The 18,800-nt window shown below is 43.7% G+C and overlaps 1 long non-coding RNA gene across 1 annotated transcript; it reads right to left on the bottom strand.

Moving 5' to 3' along the window:
• Positions 1-16,290: 16,290 nt before the first annotated feature.
• On the bottom strand, positions 16,291-17,710 carry LOC127758163 (uncharacterized). The gene is made up of 3 exons (XR_008013638.1): positions 17,097-17,710; positions 16,607-16,713; positions 16,291-16,527 (listed from the first exon to the last, which is right to left on the bottom strand). It is a non-coding gene; the product is annotated as an uncharacterized LOC127758163 (long non-coding RNA).
• Between the last annotated feature and the right edge of the window lie 1,090 nt (positions 17,711-18,800).

The raw sequence follows: 18,800 nt of genomic DNA, 5'->3' as shown, positions 1-18,800 counted from the left end.
TGAGGAAGACACCACTCACACTATCACTGTCCACTCCATTCAGCCCCAAACCAACACACAAAAATGTCTGCCAACTCCCAAGATCAATCCAATTGTTCAGATACTTCAATCATCAGTGGCAATCTTGAAGATCTCATGTGGGAAGAAATCAACGATCCTATGGAAGCTGAAATTGAAGATCAAATTGAAGCTGAGGTTGAAGCACAGCTAGAAGCAGAATTAGCTGGTTCCTCTACTCGGCGTGGTGGGTACACAAGGAGGTACATCAATAGGGATCATGAAGAGTATCATAACAGATTATTTGTTAAATATTTTGGCAACAATCTTTTGTACACTGATGATCAGTTTCGTAGGCGATTTCGCATGAGAAAGCATCTATTTTTGCATATTGTTGAAGCTCTTGGTGTTTGGTCCCCATATTTTCAGCTAAGGCGAGATGCATTCGGTAAGGTGGGTCTATCGCCGCTGCAAAAATACACAGCTGCTATGAGAATGTTGGCATATGGTACACCAGCTGACCTTATGGATGAATCATATGGGGTAGCAGAAACAACAACAATAGAATGCCTGATCAATTTTGTTCAAGGTGTGAGGCTTTTATTTGGTCAGCAATATCTTCGTCGGCCTACTCAAGAAGATATTCAATGTTTACTTCAATTTGGAGAGGCACATGGGTTCCCTGGAATGTTGGGCAGTATTGATTGCATGCATTGGGAGTGGCAAAATTGTCCGGTTGCATGGAAAGGGCAATTCACCCGTGGTGATTATGGAGTACCGACTATCATGCTTGAAGCGGTTGCTTCTGCTGATATATGGATTTGGCATGCTTTTTTTTGGGGCTGCTGGTTCCAACAATGATATCAATGTGTTGGATCAGTCACCATTGTTCACTGAGGTACTACAAGGAAGAGCACCCGAGGTCCAGTTTACAGTTAATGGAACAAACTATAACATGGGATACTATCTAGCCGATGGTATTTATCCAGAGTGGGCAGCATTTGTCAAATCAATCAAAATACCTCAGAATGACAAGGCTAAATTATTTGCACAACGTCAAGAATCTGCAAGAAAAGATGTGGAAAGAGCTTTTGGGGTACTGCAAAAACGTTGGGCCATCATACGTCACCCAACACGTCTATGGGAAAGGGAAGAATTGGCTGATATCATGTATGCATGTATAATTTTGCATAACATGATTGTTGAGGATGAGAGAGGCGCCTATGATATACCCGATGACAATACATATGAACAAGGGCAATTTTCTGCACAAATGTCCGAGCTTGACCATGGCCCGATATATGGATTTGCTGATATCCTAGAGAAAAATGCAGAGATTCGTGATCGAGCAACCCATCGTCGTCTCAAGCAAGATTTGATGGATCACATGTGGCAAAAATTTGGTGGCCAGCAACATTAGAGTTTATTAATTTCTTATCAATTACTTGCTCTGGTAGTTTGTATTCAGGCAATTAATTTAACATTTGCATGTTTGTTTAATTCTTTGAAAGTATCTGTACCCAGCAATTCAGATTTGTTTTTTTCACATAGCCTAGAATATATTCAGCATAACTTGAACTGGCTAGTCTCTACAACTGCACATTTAACATTTAACATCCTATAGTTGGCTGTGCACAATAAGACTGACCTTTCTCGTACAGCATAAAGAGCTTTAGGCTCAATCCTAGCTAGTAGCACCAACAGCCCACAAACTAAATGCACAAGACTTGTCTCAAGCAACCAAATAATCAAAATCACCTAGGAAGCAGGAAGGTAGGAGATGGTTAATTACCTACTGCTTAGTTTTATTTTGCATCGTTGTTGCCTAAGACCGTGAGACGGAGCTGCTGCCCCGCCGAGCAGTCGCCGCCTCCACAGCAAGGACTCCGGAGGCCGCCCCGACCGTGCGGCCGCTTGCTGCGCGCCGGACAGCATCAACCGGAGCACCGCTGCCGCGCCCTCAGTCGCGACAATGGATGCCATCGCCCCCGATCCCTCTCCCTTCTCCGCGGCGGTGGCGACGATTAGACCACAGCACTTGTTGCCCCCGACGCCAGACGGCTGTCCCACGCAGCGTTTGTCGCTGCCGTGGCCGCACATCCACCAGCCGTGCGCCTGGATCTGGAGGTAGGGTTTTCAGTGGGTGAGGATTTGGGGATCGGGAGCTTCGCAGGTTTTCGGTGGGTGAGGATTTGGGGATCGGGAAGCTTCGCGCCACGCAAGAGCTACGGGGAGTCGGGTGGTTGAGGACGAGATATTTTTTTTCACCCTGTGGGTCCCATCTCTTTCCTGGTATAGATATATACATTGTGAAGTTTTCCATAACTAATGTTCTTTGTTGTGGGGCCCACTCATATAGATTGCTTGGACCACATACATTGCTGTTGCCCTGATCACTCAAGTTGATCTTCTTGGGCAGAGCATATGGGCCACAACATCACCATCTCTATGTACCTCCTGACATAAGTAATTGATATCTCAAGCTGAAGGTACATATATATGTCACCTACACAGCCTGGTACACCTAACCCTTATTTCTATAAATTGTCTAACCCACAGGACATTAGCTCACGAAATAAAAGCCGAAAGGATATGAGAGCCTGTACACAATGGCATCAGCTTCAACCTGAATTTCTCCGACCTATTCCCAGGATTCAAACAAATACTGTGTAATTCAATTTGGTGACCAGTGATATCAAGAACCGCCAGAATGATAGACATGGGGGACATCTGGAATCGAGAGTGTGAAATTTGGGATAAGAATCTTGGAACTTCCATATATTACAGTGCAGAGATTGGTGCTGATACAATGCAAACTCACGTCAAAATCACTTCCTGTCTTGTGCCCTCGAAATACATCAAGCGACAGTGTTTGGTTGGCGGTTTGTAGAGGTGCAACTTCGCTTACATGTTTCCTATCTTATCCTTGAGGACTACAAGAAAGAACTGTAGAGTGTGTCGGTGTCAGTGTGCCCTGGCTGGCAGTGCTGATCCCAGTCCAAAAGGTAGAAATGGTGGCGATCTTCCCAAGTCTTGGATGAACAAGGCTGCCCTGTTTGGTCTACGTTGATATGCTTATCCGACATTTCTGCTCATGTTGATTGGTTGTCACTGAGTGAGATGGCTACGGGCAAGCAGGCCGTGAAAAACAGACTTATCAAGCAGATTTGTCAGCGTTAAGACCCCCTCCCATTACCTGATTGTGGCTGCCCTAACTTCAATGGCATTCATATCTACCAAATCTTGACAAATAAAATACAAGATGAATAAGGAACCCAGGCTGAGAAAATATGCGTTAATGCAGACAATATCACTCCAGTGTCCATTGGCTTGTCGCCATAATAGTTTGCCCTAGGTGGCACCGGGAGCTTTCGTGCTACATAACAATCTCATTGCGCTATGTTCTTTGATCACCATTTCTCAAGCTAATAGACATGATTAACCACAGCTTTTCATCTCTCTCCAGGAATGATTTTAACATGTTTACCTTTGCGAAACTAGATAAAATGAGTAAGATAGCTTAAATAACATAAGCTTACATAAACATAAATTTACATAAGTTGATGTGATTTAAATTTAAATAGTATGTAGAATAATGATTTAAATGTAAAAATAAGATGATGTGGCTTTATGAGATAACAAAAGGAAGATAATTTAGACTATACATCTAAGGGCTAAAAGAATTAGGATGATATGGCTTAATGAGAGAGAAAAAAAAGAGAGATAATTTGAAACATAGATCAATCATCTAAGGACTACAAACAATTGATGAGATGTGACATAATGAGAGGAGAAAAATAACATGAACTAAGTGAGAATGAACTATGTAGGTATATAAGATATTATAGGTGTACTAGTTGGATGCCCATGCGTTGCAATGGGAAAAAATTACACCAACTTTAAATCTTGACAAGATAATAACAGATAATCAGTCCATTGCAAAAAAACCTTATTTTAGCATAAACAACAATTACATCTGATCTTAATGGTCTATACATATTTAGCAACAGAAATAGTAAAATATTATGATACAAATGTGATAAAATAGCACATAATTATTCTAGGGGCATCAAGAGGATCAAAGTTTCGCAATATATTCTGAGATGGAAGCTTTCAGAAATGGATTTTGGAAGATTCTTGAAGAAACAAAGACGATAAGCTACACGGAATTCCAATTTGCACGGGATGAGTGCTGGGATGATGAAGAAAACTCTTGATTACAACCTCGATCATCTTGGACTCCTTTTAGCACGAACGGGCTCACACTCCTTTTGGTGACAAGTGTCGGTACCTTTACCTTTATTGGGACTTGCATGCATGCGCGCATTGCAGCGGTCATAGACAGGTCGCGACCAGATGTCGCACTGGTACCCGTGTCCTCTGCGGGTGTTATGGTCATTAACCGAGGCAATCCGAAGGTGGTTATAAGCGACTGCTTGTTCCAGAATACACCGGTTTACTAAAATATCCCATGGCCTTGTGCACATGGGTAGCTATTGTTCGGGCGTGCCCCTTTAATTAAAAGGGAGGAGGAGAGGGGGGGCAGCTTTGTGTCTCTTTCGTGTCGTTGTGGCGGGTGGAGGGTGAGTGGAGGCGGTGTAGCTCAAATGAGGGGGAGGATGGAGCAACGGTCTGGCGTCGGGGGCGATGGCGATGGTGGTGAGCGGGGAACTGGCAGCCACGGCGGTGGTAGCGGCGCAGAGCGAGGCGCTGCGGAGCGGGGCGTCGCGAGTGGGGACGAGCTTTGTTGGCGGTCGGTGTTGGTGGTTGTGGAGGTCAGGATGCGGCGGCGAGCTTCCCTGCTGGCGCGGGCGACGGGCGAAGACATCGTCGGCAACGGTGCTCGGATTGTGGTGGTGCTCGGATTGTGGCGGTGCCAGGGCGAGTTGGCCAGGATGGCAACTTTTTAGTGTGAGTAGCCGCCGTTTGGCAGTGGGTGTAGGCAAGGGTGTGGGCCCTTGGAGTGGCTACCTGTGCCTTCTTGGCTTGGTTGATGTACCCGGTGATTTCTCTCTGGGGGTTATGGCACAAGCTGACAGATGATGGCCATTCTGACTACCTTTGGGTGGCGGTCCTTCTCCTTACCTTGCTAGCGCCCGTAGTCTTTCTCAACTTCATAGGTGCACTATAGGCTATGTGGTTGGTGTTCTAGTTGTTAGATCCTGGCAGGTATACATTCTTGTATAGATCTGGCGATTCTCTATATGGAACATGGTTAATCTTAGGTTTGGACTTGTGCCGGGATAACCTTGTATGCTGGGTTTATCTTGCCGACAATGTTGTAAGGAGTGGTTTCGGTTGCCGAGATAGGTGCTTGCACTCCGGCTTGTTTCTCTTGCAACAACAAACACCAAGATCTTGTCGGGGTGTGTTTTTAATCTGTTGTATGGATGCTCACGATGGGTCTTTGGGGTTGGCTAGGTTGCTAAAGGTTGTACGGGTTTGCAAACATGTTTATACCTCTTTTAGCTCGGGCATTAGGGATGGCCTTCTCACTAAGGCTGTGTTCGGAGGAGGGGGTTGGGAACCCTCCTCCCCAGCACGCAAAACGAAGTTCGTTTAATTGCATGATTAATTAAGTATTAACTGATTTTTTTAAAAATAATGGATTAATATGGCTCTTTTAAACAACTTTCATATAGAAAGTTTTTGCATAAATCACACCCTTTAGCAGTTTGAAAAGCGTGCACACGGAAAACGAGAGAGGTGGGTTGGGAAAATAGGGGGAAGAACACAGACTAAGAGGGGTTATCATCCAATCCTGGGATATTTCAAACCGACACAAAGGGGCTTCTAGAGGAAGGCAAGTTAGCCTAAGTGTGAACGAAAACATTCAGCTTCAAACCATAAAGTAATGGCGGACCAAACGGCTTCATTCCATTCCATTCATTCTTACAACTGGGGTCCAGGGAGATATATTTCTAGGAGAAAGAGAACTACCATGCTTAACACTGCAATACCTAACAGGGGTTCACACACCTAACCCTATTCATGGTGATGGAGGAGGCGAGAGTGGGTCAAACTCCAGTGGAGGCTTCCTGCGAATCCTGGCCTTCCTGTGGGCTTTGATCAAGTTGATCATTACACACGCTTGTGCGAGTAGTGCGGAGGTGTTCTTCAAGGATAGCTGCTGGTAGCGGGCTTCTAGATCTGCATACCAATCCCAAAGTTCATCCAGTTCCTCGAGAGCCTGCTCATATGCATTCTCAGTAGTGCGGGCTAGCTCGGAGAGGAGAGCGCATTAGCTTCCCTTGGCCTGTCCGCTTAGACGGAGGTGGTACCGGTTGTCGTCTTCATCGCGGTACGGGTGAAAGCCAAAGTCACCAGCTACACCTAAAGGGACAGAGTGCTCGCAAAACCGATAAAGAGCTTCACGGAACATGCCCTGGAGAGCAACTCCAAGGGTGATCCGGGGATGACGAGTCTGGAAGGAGACCGCTTCTTCCTCTCCTTCTCCCTGGAAGGGGAGAAAGATCTTCATCTTCTAGTACTTTTGGGATCCTTGGACGATCTGCTCACCACGGTGGACTGGTTCAGCAAAGCAACTGAGTTGCCGGAGTAGTTGGTCCAACTGCTGGGCATACCCATTACGGTTTTCTTGAGGGTGTCCCTCCATGGTTACCATGGGGTCAGTCATGGGGCTAGGAATTTTCTAGCTAGCTTAGTTCAAGAAAGGAGGGAGGGCTAGTGTCCTCTCTCGGGATCGTCTGGGGTTTCTTTTATAGGCACCAACCATTGGGGTTCCTGTGATGAGATCAACAACTCCAGTATGCGCGCGTCTCGTGGTGTACCCTGTTTCATTTACTGGTGATGGGCAGTATACTGCTGTGGATCCTTAGACTGGCTGCCGGGGCTCCTGTGTGGGTCACCGTCCTTAGGGTAGAAGCTTCCCATTGATCTCGTGCCCCTATCTTCGTAGGTGGTTGGGCTCGCGAGTGGCTTCTTTGAGGCCGTCCAACTATAGTTAGACTGGGTTGGATCCTATTCTATCGCAGCTGGTCCTAAGTACCCACTTGTTAGTGATTGTTCTTCGTCTCGAGTAACACCGGATTCAAAAGATTGGAGGCGCCTGCTGTTTCGCTAACTTCGTGGACCAGCAATTTAAATCATTTTGTTTTTCCTTAAAAATATTATTATCGTTTGCTCCAACATATGGGTGGTCAAAGGATACGGAATAAAGGCTAGCTCGTCGATTTGTTGGTTCAGCTATCTGGTTCTACATAAACTAAAATAGCCAAATGAGTATGCATGACCACATGTGGCTAGCTGCACATGTTTCTTTGGTCATTGTGAGAATATGGAGTTACCTTGTTTCTATGGTCATTGTGGGGCCGTGGAGTTTGCTTGTTTCTATGGGCATTGTGGGGCTATGTTTGTTTCCTAGAATTAGGAATTAATCCCTCTTGACACACAAAACAAAACAGAGTGACTCATTAGTTCATAATTAATTGAATATTAGCTATTTTTTTTAAAAATAGCTTAATATGATTTTTTTTAAAACAACTTTCGTATAGATTTTTTTTCTAAAGAAACGCACCGTTTAGTAGTTTGAAAAACGTGCGTGTGAAAAACCAGAGATGTGAGTTGGGAAATGAGGGGGAAGGAGGAGTTCAAAACTCTGTGTTCGTTTCCCAGAGTTAGGAACACATGTCCTACGCACGAAAAAAAGAGCAGTCCATTAACGCGTGATTAATTAAGTATTTGCTATTTTTTTCATATGGTATCTGCACAACAAAATTCATTGCCTCGTAGTAGGCTCATACTGTACTCTAGATATATTTTTTGTTTGCCAGTCTGATTTATTTGATTGAGGCAAAGAAAAGCACTCCATTACTCAGCGTCATCAGCATACAGCAGTGCATGTTAGCAGTGCCTGTCTTTCCAATCCCTTCTTCATTTTCCAAGCATACAACGGTGCATGTTAGCAGTGCCTGTCTTTTGTCCCGCCCGGAATTTCTATCCAAAACTCCAAACGCTTATATATGTGTTAAATCCTCATCCAGGAATCAGCCGAGACACACAATAACAAATTGATAATACACATTGATAATAGAGTACTATTAACCAGCTAATTAATATTCGCAAAGTAATAAATTTTTATAGAGGTGGATTGTTCCTCTCAAAAGAATAAAATTCTACGCAGTGGAAATAAAACAAAAACGGAACAGCTATGGCGACTCCACTCCACAAGCAACTTGACCCGAACAAAACCTAATCCTCCAGATCATCACCTTCACTGAAGTACTCCTGCTCTGATGAATGAATATTGCAAGAATGAGCATATGAGATACTCAACAAGCCACACAGCAAATATGCAAGTGCACAGGATAACAACGGATGGCATAGTAAAGCTCATTTGCATCAACAGCATTTAATAAACATTTTAGAGAATAATAAAACAGTTGAATAATTAATCAGTATTAAATAAACACTATACAACACACCTGTGTTGCATAGGCCCAACCTCATCTGAACAACCAACCCCGGTTATACAAATCAAACCTCCATACTAGGAATATACCATTCCAAACAAGGAGTCATATTAATTATCACAATATTATCATTAATAATAATTAATGTGAAACTAATCACGAAAAACATTGTCAAACTCACCCATAACCGCGGGCACGGCTATTCGAATTGTTCTACTCTAGCCAGAGATGTACCACTGTACCCACAAGACACAGCTCCACAACACGTTACCATGCGCCTCGATACCACCACGATACCTTGGAAAGAAACTGTGACAATACCTCTCACACAACACAACTCACCACAGTGCACCGTTCCTGGATCATAATCTCCCCCTCAAAACCAGAGGCAATGGACTCCCCAGCGGCCCCCACGGACTTCTCGCTGCTTCTCAGTCTGGCACCCCATAATGAATCATGCTATACAAAAGGTAAAGACGTTGCCCACGCTGGCTTGTGGTTGGCAAGGTAAATGTTTCACAACAGTAGCTCGCGAACCGGTCCTTAATTGTCATGAGCACAACCATCAAAACCATATGCTCACAACCCACCTTTAATCAGGTTTTAATTATCAATTAATTATCATAACACGATTAACCATCGTGAGCTACCATTGAATATAACCATAATTGATAATGTAGTATGATTCATCCCATTAATGAGCTAATGTTTCAAAGCATGGCTAAGCAATTATACATATAGCATTTAGCTGAACCAAACCAATATATAAGGTCCAAGCTAATCAATTTATTACCCATAGGAAAATAAAGTCATCTTCGGCCATAATTAATTGGGAAAAGCTCACCACCCGATGACATTCGAAAATAATGCATAAGTTGAAATAAAATATTAGCTTCAAACGGGTCCAACATGCTTAAAGGGTTGTTTGGGATCTGTGTGACTTGCCTTAAGCTTCCGCAGACTCTTCCGAACCTTCCTCAGCAAAAATGCTCTCCTCCGGAACGTCGGAAACTAAAGCAAAAGAACAAAATCAACAAAACAGTACAAAAACAAGTAGAAACAGTACATGTGGATATTTTTAACATGTAGATCTCGATTTTAGATGAATTTAGCAACTTGAACCACTCGAATCGGAGTTAAGATGATTTAGTTATGAATTTCCGAAGTTTAATCGATTTTCATCTAATAGAGAAAACTAAGAAAAAGGGATTTATGACGTCATCGCCGGCCATGGCACGGCTCCACGCGACCACCGGCGCTAGAGAGCTCGGTTAGGCTATCCGAGGAGACCTACGCGTAGAGGACGACGATGCGAACTCACCGGTGCAAGAAACTACGACGGACGACGACGAACGGCGGCCGGCGACGAGGTCCGACGGCGGCGCGGCTCGGCTCGACGGCGTCGACGGCGCTCCGGCGGCTTGCGACGGCGGAGAAGGGGCGGCCGAGCTACTCCTCCTCCGTGCGAACCCGGTGGCGGCGACGGACGGCAACGGAGACGACGCTAGCGGCGGCGCGATGCGACTGGAGAATCGCCGGCGATGGCGGCGGCTAGGGCAACGTGGCGGCGGTGCTACGGGCAATGGCTCAGCTTGGGACTTGAGGTAAACGGAAGAGGATGACTAGGGGATGCTATTTATAGGCTCGGATTAGAGAGATCGGACTCCAACCGAGAGGAATCGAAGCCGGAAAATCCTAGGGTTAGTTTGGAGAGATAAACTCCAAACGAACTCGATTTGGTTTATCCGGGCAAAATTGATCTCCGAAACCTTAAGGGAAAGGAAGAAAATAAGGAGGAGATGATTTCCCCTCAAGCAATCGGACTCGGGGGCAACCGGTTGAGGCGGATTCGGAGGAGAGGCGGCGGCGCTCGGGCTCGGCTCGGCCCGACCGGAGGTAGGGGATGACCCCGACATGTGGGCCCCACATGTCGGCAGCTAGGAGGGAGGAGGGGCGGCGGCTCGGCTTGGGCCGCACGGCTGCGCAGGGCCGGAAAGGGCCCAATGGCTTAGGAAAGGATTTTAAAGATTTTTTCAATTAAAATAATTCATGAAATAATGTTTCATTTATTAAAAATACTTTCCTTCCTCCAATAATTCCCAGAAAAATTTAGAAAATAGATAAACTATCAAAGTATTTAATGAAATTTTATCTAGTTCAATTTTATGTTGAAATTTTTCTTAGATTATTAGAGTTTAACTTGTAGGCTTTTAAAATAATTTCTAAAAATAATTTAAAAGATGGATTATTAAATTAGGCGATTTTTAGGGTGTGACACCTTTCCAATCCCTTCTTCATTTTTCCAACCCCTGCTTCCTCCACCCGACTGAGGCGGCCAGCACAAAATCCACCAGCCCCCTGACGCCATCAACAGTTCGACTCTCGATTCGCAAATCGCAAGCGGCGCGCTCACGTGGGGCCCACCCATGTCAACTCCCTAAATATCAGACGGTGATGGCGTGGAGAAGGTAGACAGTGAGCCAACGCCGCGGCAGCAGCTGGCAGAGAGACACGAAGAGAAGAGAGACGTTCTTTTGAGCGGCGGCTTGCGTGGGAACGGACACCACGCTTGCTGTCTTTTTAATATGGTATAGATAACATGATTACATGATGTTAAATGTAATAATTGTTAGTCAATAATAAAGTGGTATTTTTGCATATTAAGCTTTAGATAAATTATATTTACTCTTATTAAATTATAGATAGTAGCATGTTTGCATGATGCTTAAACTAAAATAAATGTAATAAGTCTCAGTGATGATGATATGGCATCTAATGTAATAATTGTTAGTGATGATGATGTGACATTTTTACACGTGAAGAGAGGATAGGCTCACAGATGAGTTACTGCACCTGTCATGTTTCTAGGTTCACGCATCGCTACTGATAAGGCCATCGAACGAGATGTCTACTGTTACACTAGGCCATCGAAGGCCTAGGGTGCTGTTTGGTTTGGCAAAATTCAGCCCACACTAGATTTGGTATGGAAACGCAACACGCGAAATAATCGAGGGCCGCCTCCGTAAATCCTATCAGACAAAATCTAAGTTTGCCATCATCTGATTACAATCACAATGCATGCTATCTGATGCCCTTACCGTTTACATTTACAGTCTCCAACCAAACAGCACGTACTCTTACACTTCATGATTTGGAGAATTGGAGTACTGGAATTATTGGAATGCTATGTGCTGAACTTGAAAACAGGATTCATCCACTATATATGTTTGTCATTTGTGGAAATGTGTTCACAAGTTCATCCCGCTCAACTTGGTGTACGTACTGTTCGAGATGATGTGGTGTTTTAATTCTTCAAAACTGCCACATTACAAACTAAGAATAAACGAGAAACGTTACTATACACATGGAATATGATGGCCAATTTGGCGGTCTTAGCGGTGACTGCTCGGATTTGTTAATGATTTGGATGAACAAGATAATTCTCATGAAGTTTACTCTAAACTTGTGACCTAATTGTAAACTTGTGACCTAATTGTGTTACTCTCTGAAGTTGTGAATGCACTGTCTATTGGTTGTTAGCATCAACTAGTATGGTGAATTCCGAAATATGAGGAATTTCCATGGGTACATACCAGATATATATTTGTCCTATCCCCTTCCATTATCCGTCAGCACAAAATATATATAAGCATCTTTTGAACATGCACTGGAAATCCATTATCCATCAGCAACAATCTATGTAGCTACAAAGGTTACATTGAATCAAAAAATAGAGGTAGTTGAGATTTAAAATTCCATCTATGCAACGATTCTCCACTTTCCAAATGACACTCCTTCGCAAACTCCCAATCTCTTTTGACACAGCGAGAAGATTCAATTCCTACTTCAGCAAGCACCGTCGACTCACACCGACCGGTGCTGCTGGAGCAGCTAGCTAACATAATGGGCCATGTACCAATGAGAATAACTAGGAAGGTGGCCCGCGCGTATGCGCGGGCACTTATATTTTTGAAATGTAAGATTATGTTTGTTCAGAAATTTTGTCTCATAGATTAAAGGCAACCTAAAGTTTGGATAATGTTATTTTATAATAATTTAAGGGTTCTATTTTTCTTAAGGTATCTTAAAAAACCATTCACAAATTTTTGAGTAGGAGATGGATTAAGTATTCACGACTTTTGAATCATGTTTTTTTTTCTCGAGTTAATAAAAAACTATTGCTAGTTAATTATCATACATTTCACCTATATACATATCGTGTAGTATGGTTGCAAATGAAAAATGCGAGTACAAGATACTCAAAATTCTTGTGATTAAATTGTCTCACGAAGGTGCATGATGTAGTAATAAAGGGAGGGAAGCATATGCATGGGAAAAAAAAGAAGAAAGGCAAAAATGAAAAAAAGGAGGGGAAGCGTACGTACCCACACAAGTAGGTGCGTACCTATGCTGCGGGAGGAGATGTGGGACCTCGTATTATTTAGTTTGTTTAAATATCAATTTAATCTAACGGTTTATAATATTGGACCTACTGATTTAAGTGATTTAAGTGAAAAATCAAGTAATAGATACTTTGATTTTTTTCTTAGAATCCATAATATTTGCCCTAATTTATTAGAGCGACACATTGCAGCTTGAGAGCACTTTAAGGAATTTTAAAGAAATTAACACATGTAATTAGAATATTAACCGCGCGTATGAGATATATGGTAAAATTTGTTCCAGCTTCGTCCATGTTTATATATATGTAGAGAGAAATTAATTTTGTGGCTAGCAAGCCATTAGATGTCTAATTAACAGCAATTAATTATGACACCTATTTACAATTGTTCAGAATAGCTCTTACATATTCATCGTACGATTTTGATGATCCGTTGATCACCAATTTACTGATCACCATGACTCGCCTGAAAAAAAATATGTACTACTTAAGGTTTAGGTTAGCTCAAACAAATTGACTTCTAAAGAGTTAAAATGTTGTTTAAAGAAGACACCATTTAGAAACTTAGAAAGCGTGCAAACAAAAATCCAAAATATGGAATCCAGAGAAAAAAAGAGAGGGCCTTAACTCCCTTTATCACCCTTGTCGTAGTAAGAGTTCTATTGATATTTGTCAATATTGCGCTTACATTTATAACATAATGATTCCTTTCACCTGTATAAATAAATAGTACAAAATCCAAATACGACATAACACAAATACAATATAATTATTATATATAATTATTATGTAATCAACTCTCGGAAACACAACCCATGGTGCTTAATTATTCTCTCGCTTCATCACAATTTCAATTTTCTTTTCATGTTATTAACAAAACTAATCATCTCCATATATGATTTGATATGTGGCAAAGCGGTAGCGCTATAGTGGTTGTGATCACCTTAGATGTCTCACACACTATGCTTTGTCACGTGTGCAAAAAGAAAATGTGCAGACATGCATTTGTGTAGCAGGCAAAAAGAAAATTTTGGACGCTTTATTTATTAGCAAACAATACATCCGATGATTATAATAATAGGTCCGCCAGTTCTAGTGTAAGTGTAAATTAGTTAACATAGATTTTTAAATTGTTAATTTAATGGGTACACAATATAAAATATAGTGGTGTAGACCTTAATTTGAAACAGTGCATTACTCGAGAATAATACAGTGTAATAAAAAATAGATCCGATGATTTATATAATGGGGCCATCAGTTTAAGTGCACGTATAAATTAGTTAATATAGATCCTAAATTGTTTATTTGATAGGTACACAATATAATTATGTAAAATTTATTTTAAAATAGTGCATTATTTGAAAATAATAGTACAAAGTAAATAGTACACCGGTTTAAGTTATATGATGATAGATTCTTTTGTTTGTAAAATATGTAGACTTCCGCTTAACTCTATTACCAAATATCGTGTCTCAATATAGTCATCGTGTTTAGATTTACTATGGCGTTTATTCCGTATTTCTGTTCTAATGGTGTTTTCGGGTTGGTTTCATAACAGGCTCCATACAACATTTCTCTCTCGTCAAGTGGCTTTCTATCTATATAGCATTTGATTTGATGCAATCATTTAATATACTAGTAAAATCCTTCAATTTCAATGCTGCACTATCCTGCCTAACACATAGTGGGAGTAATATCTAGGGAAATTTTGCTACAGGACACTGCTTATATATGGTTTTAGCCCTAGGATACTGCCCAAACTCACTTTTAAGGGAAAACACTCCATAAACATGGTAATTTGCCAATGAACACCACGGCGATTAAAATAATGATTTCCGGTTGAGAAGGACAGCGAAATCATGTGAAATATCAAAAATGCCCTTGGGCCCACATGTTAGCTCTCCATCTCTGTTCCTCTCTTTCTCCCTCCTTTCTCTCTTCTCCCGGTCACGGCTTGCTCGGTGGCTGCGGCGACGCCCGGAGCGCGTGCGGCGGATGGATCCGAGGCGGTACTGCTACTCCGGCACGGCGTGCCCGGACTTCCGCAAGAGCGCGGCGACGTGTGCGAGTTCGTGCACGGGGTGTTCGAGTCTGGCTCCACCCGGCGCGCTACCGGACGCACCCTGCAAGGACGGCACCGCGTGCCACCGCCGCGTCAGCTTCTTCGCCCACACGCTTGACCAGCTTCGCGTCCTCCCGCCCTCGCAGCAGCAGGGGTCGAAGAGCCCGAGGGGTTCCGGCGACGGCGGCGGCGGCGTTGCGGGCGCGGCAGCGTCCCCGCTCGCCGAGTCCTACGACGGCTTGCCGCTCCGGCTCGCCGAGTCTGTCCGAGTCCCTGCCATTGTCCCCGGACGCCGCCGGCGTGCTCCGTCGCAGCTCATGGACAGGAGTCGGCTCCCCGGTCAACGACGTGCTCGTCTAGATCAGGCAACTCCGCCTCGGCTCCCCGAGGTCGGCGCCATCGTGCGTGTCCTTCCTCTCCGCGCGGGATGAAAAGGCGACGCACGTGCTGCCCCTAGCCACCGGATGGCCTTGCTCGGTGGCTCATTCGCCGCTGGCATCACCCGCCGGCGTCGCCCTACGCTGTCGCCGTCCGCCACGCTGCCTCCTCCACCGTCGCGCCATCCTCCAGCGTTGGCGTGGTCCTCGGCCGCCGAGTAGTCCGCGTGCTCAGGGCGTCGCCGCCACCGCCGAGCAAGCCATGCCCGGAAGGAGAGAGAAAGGAGGGAGAAAGAGAGGAAGAGAGATGGAGAGCTGACATATAGGTCCAAGGGCATTTTTGACATTTCATGTGATTTCTCTCTCCTCCTCAATTGGAAATTATTATTTTAATCGACGCGGTGTCCACTGACAAATTACCACATTTATGGAGGGTTTTCCCCCAAAAGTGAGTTTAGGCAGTGTCCTAGGGCTAAAACCACACATAACCAGTGTCCTGTAGCAAAATTTGCCTAATATCTATGAGCAATATTAATTTATGTTATAGAATTGCTCTTACTCAGTTCATCCTCTTTTCCCATGTCAATTCACCAATGGCAATTCACAAACTAATTAAGAACAAACAAGAGCAGTAAAAGAACCCTGGAACGGTGATTGACCCTGTGACCTTATTAGTTCACTGGTTCACCAGTCGAACAACCTGCTGATCCTGGTCCGCTTTAACTCTCTGGATTGTCCGGTCTTTTTACTAGGGTAACTTCTAGGACGATTAGTATTATGGTCTAAAGGTGAAAATGCAAGAATCCGGCCATTAGCAAGATGACCAAGGCATATACAATCATGAAATTAATTACTGTCACCCTCTGTGTTTTCTTATCGACTACAAAAAAATATATTTAAGTTTTAAAACTTAACATTACATTGATTTTTTGGTTTTTTTAATCGTAGTTTATTTTTCAGCATCTGTGAAATGACGCAGACATAAAAGTTTTACCTATAAGTATTTTTGATTGCCTCATATTCATTTTATTAAGGGCTTATCAGCCATAGGTAACCCAATCAGGCATTCTAAAGTAGTGAATAAATACATACATTTCAAAAAAAAAAACAAAGAGCTACAGATTTTGAGTCCTGTTCTTCTCAGAAGTTCTTAGCTAAGCATATCATAAGTTCATAACAGTACGCCTCATGAACTGTAGAAGTACATGACTTTCGATGAGCTTCCTTGTGATGTATGTTCTTTAACAAGAGATAGACCTGGTAGATGCAGGAGCACATGATTTCTATCAGTTAAGGATTGGGAGAGTAAAAATGGTCAGGTAAGGATCGGACTTACTTGCCAACCCGTAATAGCAACAACCCAATTGCAAGAGCGAAGAGGTGAGCAGCCATCGTGCGACGAAGACCCATTAGTGTAAGGTGAACAGATACAATATACATAATCTGATTTTACAATGGATATACGACATGTAATTAATTATGTCTACCGAATATCCTGGAAATATCAGCTCAAAAAAGTATGAAAACCTGGAAATGGTTAGCAAAGAACACACGGAATCTGTATTGTTGTCTGCACTACTCTAGCCTCACCCGTATGAGCTATGCATCCAGGCTAATCTTGCCAGACTGAACAAGGATTCGTTTGGTTGTTCAATTCGTTGCATATAGGTGGTTCAGGAAACTATGACATTTTGTTTTGATGATTGCATGAAGTGGTTGGTGCAAAAGATTTTGTTTTAATGACTGCACAAAATGATAAGTTCAGTTACCCCTTTCTTTTACCAGTGAGAATACTCCATAAGCATGTGCATTAGCACTGTATTTACCTTGGAATCTGTTGGGAACGGTTTCTGAGGTATTCATCATCGCCGTCGAGGTCGCCGAGGTTGTCCTCGTCACGGAGGAAGGCCGCCACCGCTGGATCCGCGCAGGAGAGGGCCGCCGCTGCCATAGCGAGCCTCCTCCACCCTCACCCACAGCCCGAGCCCTCCACCGCCGTCGGCAGGGTGGAAAGGGGAGAGGAGGATTGGGAGAGAAGATGATGACCAGGACGCCCGCCATCGCTCTCACCCACCGTCGTGAGCATCCTCGGGAGGAGGAGAGGGGAAAAAAGTGGTCAAGAAGAAGAGGATGGCCAGGACGCTCGCCGTCACGGAAATCCTTCGCCCTTCTCCGCCTCACACGCATCCTCCACCCTACCCATCCCTTCGCTGCCCTTTGGGGGGGTGGGCGGGGAGGAGATGGAGAGGAGGATGGCTAGGATGCCCTCACGTCGCTGTCGCCATCACCGCTGCCGCCGAAGCCTACAATCGTGAGGGAGGAGAGGGGAGAGGAGGTGGGGGAGAGAAGTGGAGAATAAAAAAGGTCGGGGATTTTTACATGCAGGTGTGTTAAGGACCACATGCGAAAATACCCTTTTTTCGTGCGGATCTATTAAGAGTCCAGCTTGAAAAAATTGTTTTCTACATGCAGGTCTCTTAAGGAGAGGTATGTGAAAATTTCGGTCGATTTTTGCAGATGCAAACACTTATGACATGCCTGCAACCTATTTAAGGGCTCGTCTAGAAAAATCATTTGTGTAATAATGTGATATTTTCCATTAATATAATAAATCACTAAACAATCAACATTTAGGGTTTTATAATGGCACTAAGCCCTAGAGATGTAAGATGGAGTACTTAAAGGGTTCTTTAATTCAATTACATATTTAACTAAATAAATTTGAGAATTACTCTAGTTATTTGCGCCTATGAAATTTTATAATACGACGGTTTCTTTCTTTGCAATGAATGAAAGTTGGTTTTATAGATGGATAGTGCGTCGATGTACATATGCCTAATTGATGACTTGTAGTTCTCTCTAATAAATTAATGCTCAATATGATCTTGTTCTGTTTGCTCTACATATAAAGGACTAGACCAGGCAAGGAGTACAGGCTGAGGAAGAGATGAAGAAGAGCTGAGATGATGACCACTCCAACGGCTTCTTGTTGACATGGTAGCTAGGGTTGGGAGGCACCGGGTCCTGTTCTACTATGGAAGATATACAACATGCCGAATTCTTTCCTGATCATCTCTCGAGCCTAGTAGGACTCAGTAACAACTGTCAACAGTGCCTTTAGTAAGGATCATATTATGTATGTTATATATCAGCGACGGTGCCGCCGCTGGCCGACACCGCCCGAGAAGATGAGGCGGGACGCGGGGCCGCGAGGAGTGCCACCGTGATGGTGTTCCGCGTCGATATGGCGTATGCCGAGTGCGCCGCCACGAGCTGTCGTCGGCTGCTAGCTTCGGTCCTCAAGACCTCGATAGGACGGGGAGAGAAGAAAAGAAAACGACGAGGTTGGACGAATGAAGAAGATGCGAAGGTGCTGGTGATACCAATGTTCAAAATAGCCTGCTATGGCTTTTACAGGCTGGTATCTGTAGAGGCTAAGAAAGGCTATAGCAGGCTATAGCGCCGCTAATCCCATTTAGCGGTTTTGTAATTGCCTGACAGAAATCAGTCAAGAATTATGCATATAAACA

The sequence above is a fragment of the Oryza glaberrima genome, chromosome 12 (genome assembly GCF_000147395.1).
Source record: "Oryza glaberrima chromosome 12, OglaRS2, whole genome shotgun sequence".
Lineage (NCBI taxonomy): Eukaryota > Viridiplantae > Streptophyta > Magnoliopsida > Poales > Poaceae > Oryza > Oryza glaberrima.
The sequence above is the reverse complement of the archived record's forward strand: the minus strand, read 5'-3'. Positions and strand labels throughout refer to the sequence as shown.